Source organism: Vipera berus, assembly GCF_964194415.1.
Source record: "Vipera berus genome assembly, chromosome: W".
NCBI classification, from domain to species: domain Eukaryota; kingdom Metazoa; phylum Chordata; class Lepidosauria; order Squamata; family Viperidae; genus Vipera; species Vipera berus.
Window position 1 is genome coordinate 58656498 of NC_138210.1, and position 7431 is coordinate 58663928.

General features: G+C 41.7%; 1 long non-coding RNA gene across 1 annotated transcript; it reads left to right on the top strand.

Moving 5' to 3' along the window:
• The first annotated feature begins 2843 nt into the window (after positions 1-2843).
• LOC308676752 lies at positions 2844-6426 on the top strand. The gene is made up of 3 exons (XR_014028363.1): positions 2844-3161; positions 4983-5036; positions 6198-6426. It is a non-coding gene; the product is annotated as an uncharacterized lncRNA (long non-coding RNA).
• Positions 6427-7431: the final 1005 nt, after the last annotated feature.

A 7431-nucleotide genomic window follows, 5' to 3' on the forward strand; every position in this document is an offset into this window, starting at 1 on the left:
CCTCTCTTTTCCCTCCCAAATTGGTCAGGATTTCTTAGTACTTGACTCTCACTGGTACAGATGAAACACTGCTTTTCTGCAGTCTGTAGTAGAACTTAAGCAACTACTTCATGATATATAAATCTTGTATCCCCAAAAGAATCTGACAAGATCAATCACTTGGTCAACAACTTGCTGAAAATGTATCACAAGGAAAGTACAAATTCATAGTGTTGCTGGTACAGATTTAATGTCTGGAGTGTTTGAGGGTGTGTATTTTATAGGAGGGTTGGTACAAAAATCAGCAAAAGTAGTGTCACCCTGGGAAAGTTTGAAAGTCCACTATTGGTATTTATATTGTTTTGGATCCAATCTAGGTAGAAAGGCACTGATGTATAGACGCCAGCTTTGAGGGGTTGAGCACAGCCTTTCCCCCAACTCACCACCCCAGCCAGTGTCCAAGCCCCATTGGATTTACAGGCTAAGGGCCCTCCGGAATCACCCTGCGGAGAAAAAAGAGAATAAAGGGAGTTACTCCTGATAAGAAACAGTCAGTGGAATAGGAATGAGGTTCTCCAACTCTATCCACTTCACATCGACCTAATCCGTGGAAAGAAATGCTATGCAAAACGCCATGACATTCTCAAGTTTTTTTTTAAATTGCAGGTAGTCCTTGAGTTGCAATGGCAATTGGGACTGGAATTGCTGATGTGATCATGAAGTGCAATGTCCCAGGACTGCATCATTTAGTGATAGCAATCCAAGTAGTACCAGTTGCTGTCATAACCCCAAGATGTGCGGGTTAAGTGAAAAATGATGGGAGTCCTAGGTAAGGAGCACAAAGGGGTAAGGTGCCATGGGAGTGTGTGGGTGGGTGAGGTTGGGCCATTTGCTGTAAAAATGCAAGGATATTGCTTGAACTCAGAAGGACGAGAGATGTGCATTTGCAAAGCCTGCATAACAAAGGTAAAGGAAGAGGGAGTGTGGACAGATGGGACCCCTTTCAATGTAGAAAACAAGAGCTGACTGTCAGGCATATCATCCAAGCCATATTGCTAAGATAAGCATTAGGGCTTAGACAGAGCCAATAGAACACCTACTAAAAGTCTTCTAGAATGCCTGTTAGTTAACTTTTAGGAATGGGATTGAAGTAGAACCAACAGAACACTTGTTAGATAACTTTTGAACTGTTTTATTAGTTAAGACTTAGACATAGGAATGGCGTGGAGCCAATAGAGCAGACATGTCAAACTCACGACATCACGTGACATCGCGCAACGTATCGGGACAGTTTTGCCATTGCCGGCAATGGGGTGGGCGCGACTTCTGCGTGATGCGTCTGGCCCAAAGGCCGGCAGTTTGACACCCCTGCAATAGAGGATCCTTTAGATAACTTTCGAAAAAGCCTTTTAGAAAAGGCTTTTCCATTATCCCTGCCTAAACTTCTCCAAAAAAAGATGTTGAGACTCTGGAAAGAGTACAGAGAAGAGCAACAAAGATGATTGGACTGGCGGCTAAAACATATAACAAACGGTTGCTGGAATTGGGTATGTCTAGTTTAATGAAGAGAAGGGCGAGGGGTGACATGATAGCAGTGTTCCAATATCTCAGGGGCTGCCATGAAGAAGAAGGAGTCAAGCTATTCTCCAAAGCACCTGAAGGCAGGACAAGAAGCAACGGATGGAAACTAGTCAAGGAGAGAAGCAACCTAGAATTAAGGAGAAACTTCCTGACAGTTAGAACAATTAACCAGTGGAACCACCTGCCTCCAGAAGCGGTGAATGCTCCAATACTGGAAGTTTTTAAGAAGAGACTGGACCAAGCCATTTGCCTGAGCAGGGGGTTGGACTAGATGACCTCTGAGGTCCCTTCCAACTTATTATTTTTCCCCAGCTGCTATTATTATTATTATTGTTGTTGTTGTTGTTCTTTTTTAATTGGTTGGAAACCCCCCCCTTTTTTTTTTTCTTGCCCTTCCAGAGGATAAAAGAGAACTGATAATTGGGAATGGCTTCTCTAAGATAGGAAAAAAAACTCTGTGACTGATTATTACACCAGGACCTCAGACTTTCTGTCAGCTTGAGGGTCCCAGCAAGCTTTGCATTGCATTTCAAGGACCACTCCTGAAAAGTAGTTAAGGCCAAGCTCATTTTTGGTTTTCAGGATTGAAGTTTCCCATTTTGCCCCAAGGCACCTGCTACCTATAACCTTTCTTCCCCACAACCTCTTATGCAAAAAAAAAGGAAGATGCAGATGGATTATATTTCTTAATCATCTCTTTGAATAGTAATGACTTCTCTCTTTATGTTCAGGAAGACCTGCACCCATGTATAGACCACAAGTGGTGCAGATGGTTTTTTTTTTAAATCCGTTTGGAAAAGTTTTATCATTGAAGAGATCCAGAGGTGGAGGTTACTTTTAGCCTGGAGAACCCTGAAGAAAATTGTGGACCATATTTTGCACCTTTGGTCTTTTGAATCAGTTTGACAAATGCTATACAAATTATAAACAAATGCTTAATACATTTAACTCCTTCTAAGGACAGTGAGGATACTTGCAGAACTTTATTTTAGTTGCTTAGGACTTTATATTTACATGTCATTTTGCTTCTCTAAAGAATAGGTTTTAGAATATCCTACCTGACAGGCATCTTTTCCACCTTCTTCGTACCCTGCACAGATCATATCAGCCTTGACAAGATCATTTTGTAACTGATATTTGCTGCTTAGATTATAGAGATTGTTGCAAGTATCACGATCTATGATGGGTACCTCCACTTCCTGAAGTGTTTGGGGGGATGCCAGGTCTTCTGTAGAAGAGGAAAATGGGACGATTTTCATTCCCAGAATGCAAAGATAACAGATTTATGCACAATATATATAGACCTCCAGATGTTGCTAAGCCACAATTCCTAGCGGTCCCAGGCAGGAAGATGAGTGATGAAAGATTCTGGGAGACATATTGTATTTCATCAACATCTAGGCAGGTTTATAATATGTACTTATGCTGTGGACTACAACTTGCCACTTGTATAATCTTGTTTCTTATTGTATATTGTTGAGAGCCATGAAAAATTGCACTCCCCATATTTTTTAAAAAAAGACTTCCATTAGTTTGCCCTCAATGATGTTTCAGAAAGGTTTTTGCTGACCTTCCCAAACTAGTACTATAACTACTTCCAGGTAAGTGCAAACAACTCATCTGTACTTTGAAACCTATCACCCTCTTTTCCACTTCTCCATGTAATAGATTATTTTGATGGATAAGGTAAAGGTAAAGGTTCCCCTGCACATGCGTGCTACATCGTTTCCAACTCTAGGGGCCGGTGCTCATCTCCGTTTCAAAACCGAAGAGCCAGCACTTGTCCGAGGACGTCTCCGTGGTCATGTGGCCGGCATGACTAGATGCCAAAGGCGCACGGAACGCTGTTACCTTCCCACCGTAGTGGTCCCTATTTTTCTACTTGCATTTTTACGTGCTTTTAAACTGCTAGGTTGGCAGAAGCTGGGACGAGTAACAGGCGCTCACTCTGCTACGCGGCACTCGGGATTCGACCCGCCAAACTGCCGACCTTCTGACCGACAAGCTCAGTGTCCTAACTCACTGAGCCACCACGTCCCTGTCATTTTGATGGATACCCGCCTATATACTTTGGTTTTCTGGTTCCATCACTCTTCTTTATTCAAACTAGATAAAACATTTCTTAGAGATGGACTTCCTCACTCAGATTACCCAATGACAACTCCCACAAAGACTTTGCTATCTATGATGCAACATGCATCAGGTCATTGTTGAGGAAGATTATGGAAAACCTTTAAAACCCACATAGGAAAAGCAGCCTCAGCAGCTTTCTTTTCTCAAATAACAAATGTGTATTATTAAAGAAACAAGCAAACAAAGAAGCAAAAAAAATCACATATAGTCCAACTTTCTGGGTCTCTAAGAAAATGTTACCTCCAGTTTTACTCACCTGAATTCCCAGTCCGTCCCCATCCAGTGACCCAGCATTTTGTGTCTGCAGGAAACTCCACAGAAGATGCTGGCAAGCAGATGGGAAGGATATAGTCATTGAAAGTCACTGGGGAATTCAGCTCCACTAAAGCAATGTCTCCAATGGAGCCGGCCTCGCCATTGTAGTCAGGATGGGAGATAACACGTTTGGCAGCCGATGTCACCATATTAGGAGAAGGGTCCAAGAGTTTATAAGCACCCAGCTGTACTTCATAGGGTGTTTTGGGTCTGAAAGTTGATAATCAAAGGTGAAACAAAGCTTATGCAGGAGTGTTTGCAGAATGTGGTAAAAAAAATCCAGATGTTGGCTGTGACAGTGTGATCTACATTCAACCCACTTTTTATGTGCTTTCTGTATAATATATAATCCATATTAAAAATGAGAGAAGCTTTGAATGCGCTCTCAGAATTGCTATTTTGATTTTTAAAGCCATATTTGTTAATACTCTTGGAGCTAAAAACTCATTAACTCTTTAGTTTAAATTACTTGTTGCACAGCTGAGTAAGATAGTAGATTAAGTCTCCTGGATCCAGTTGTACCTGGAAATCCATTTCTCCACCACTGCAAAGTTATGGATAGGTTATTGCTACTAACTTTTCTTGGCTGCAATATCTATCATTTGGACATCTTTAATATCCATTTGCAATGTCCATCATATTCCATTATTTCTTGCAAGTCAATAAGACCCTTCTCTTTCCGGATTTATTTTTATTTTTTTATTTTAATTCCATTTATATCCCGCCCTTCTCCGAAGACTCAGGGCGGCTTACAAGCTTAGCAGTAGCCTTCATTCTATGTATATGCCTGCTTATTAGGGCTTTCACACCCCCCACAAGCGGCATTATTACAAAGTCAGCTTAATTGCCCCCAACAATCTGGGTCCAAGCTTTGATTCAATCTTTGATTCAAGCTTTGATTCAAGCTTTGATTCAATCCTTGTACATGATAAATTACGGTGAGCCAATGTATATTTCTTTTGTCTTTAATGCAGCCAAAGGAAAAGAGCTATCTGCTGAAAGAAGTGAAATACTGTAGTTTAAAAGCTGTGAGTGTTATAATTGTTAATATGTTAAAAAAAACAATACTATAATTGTTTGAATCTGCTTTTCTCTGGGATGTTTTCACTTTATATTTATCAAATTTATTGGCTACCTATCTTACCACAGGATAACTCTGGGTGGCTTACAATATTAAAAGATAAAACTGCATAAATAGAATTCTACAAAAATATAAAAAAAATACAAAATACTCTTTGAGATGCCTTTAGTTTTAACCAGTGTTTTTCAACTTTGACAACTTTTAAGATGTGTGAACTTTCAACTCCCACATTTCCCCAGCTAGTGCCAAGTTGTTGTTGTTGTTGTTGTTGTTATTATTATTATTATTATTATTATTATTATTGGGACTTATATGCCGCCCTATCTCCCGAAGGAGTCAGGGCGGCTAACGACAATAAAATACAATAATACAGAAGTTAAAAGAAAAATAAATTAATGGCCCCTGTAGAATAAATTAAAATTAAAATAAGTTAAAAATTAAAGTTAAAAATTAAAAACATAATTAAAATCCCTGTCAGTCCAGGTCAGCCTGATGGAAAAGGAGTGTTTTGAGGCTGCGGCGAAAGGACCGGAGATCTGGGGCCATCCGAAGCTCAGGGGGGAGCTGGTTCCACAGGGCTGGCGCTCCCACAGAGAAGGCCCTCCCCCTGGGGGTCGCCAGCCGACATTGTCTAGCCGACGGTACCCTGAGGAGGCCCTCTCTGTGTGAGCGCACTGGGCGATGGGAAGTCATTCCCAGCAGCAGATGGTCCTGCAAGTATCCCGGGCCTAAGCCATGTAGGGCTTTAAAGGTAAGTACCAGCACCTTAAATCTTAAGTTGATGCCAAGGTTTAGAAACACTGATTTAAACAGCAAAAGCATTGCATTTGGCAGGACTTTGCAAAATGTGATGTTTGCTCAGGCTCAATAATGAAGAGAGGTTATTTTCTCCTATTCCTCTTTCCTAATAGTCTGCCAGTTTGCTTCCACAAAAGCTGGGATTGATTTATGTCATCGGTATTTGAGGTTGAGACCTCCACTTCTGCTTATTGTATATAGAAGATGAACAGACTGGAAGATCTGTCTCACCTCAGTCTACTTGGCTAATTTCAGGGGGTTTCAGAAGGTGTATGTGACTGACCCAGTTTATTTTTCTGGCATTATACAGCAGCTTCCGCATCTTTTGAGCAACTGCTACCCAAGGCAGTCTTGCTGCTCTGCCTGATGGGAAAACCTTCCAGCCACCACATCCCAAAATTCTTCTGCTTTGCCTACTTTTCCTCGACTGCCTGACCCCACTTCTTGGCACCCACAACTCTGATGACATAATCATTCAGCCTAACATCCAGCTGGTTTTGGAGCAAAGCTCGGCCATGCCTGTGTGGTAGTGTCTATTGTCTACTCACAAAGGAAAGCAGTGAGCTGCAGAAACTACCCAGTTGGAGTTGATGAGGGACCCTCCGCAAATCAGTTTGTTCGCTTGAAAAATGCTGGCTTGCCAGGGCCACGTCCCTTCAACAGCTGCCTGCCCTCCAACAATCCGTGATGTCACAGGCTGCCCGCAAGCTGGGAGGAAAGAAGAAGGATTACAAGAAGAAGAATATCATGACCATCCAACAACATTTCTACTGGCAAAAATATTATCCCTTTTAATGTCAATTTGCTTTAGAACGTTTCTATTAATATTCCACATGATACATGAAAAGGTTGCCTGGATGCGGTTAGAATGCTGTGCCTATGCCACACAACAGTGCTGGAAAATTTTGGAAAATGACGGATAGGGCGCTCAGAGCTGCAAAGGTGGGGCAATGCTGCAAAGTGGCCAGAACCACAATCAGGCATGGCGGAATTATGAGAGTTTTCTCTCTTCTTTCAGTTTTATCATTTGTTTATTAAAACAATCTCAAATCTATTTTAGGGTGTCCAGTAGTTCTATTTTGGAAAAGTCGTTGTTAATTTGCAACAGTGACGAGTATCTGTAGCTCGGGTGTAGGATGAGGGTGAAGTTTCATTCGTTCTCTGAGCTTGTGGGTTGGTTTCCGAACGTTTTGTTACGAGGCTAGGTAACATCTTCAGTGGAGTTTGGGGAAAGTCAGGATCAGTGTTCTTCTGTTTATAAGGGTGTGTCGAGTGATGGATCTTTTTTTATTTTTTATTGAAAAGTTTTACAATACATTTTAAATTTCCATCCCTCCCCCACCCAATTTTCCCACCCTCCCCTTCCCCGACTTCCCAGAGCTGGATACAGGGTATTGCCTTTAACAATCTTAAGCTACAATAAGCTAACTAACTATAAGGTAAAGGTAAAGGTTCCCCCGCACATGTGTGCTAGTCGTTTCCAACTCTAGGGGCCGGTGCTCATCTCCGTTTCATAGCCGAAGAGCCAGCGCTTGTCCGAGGAC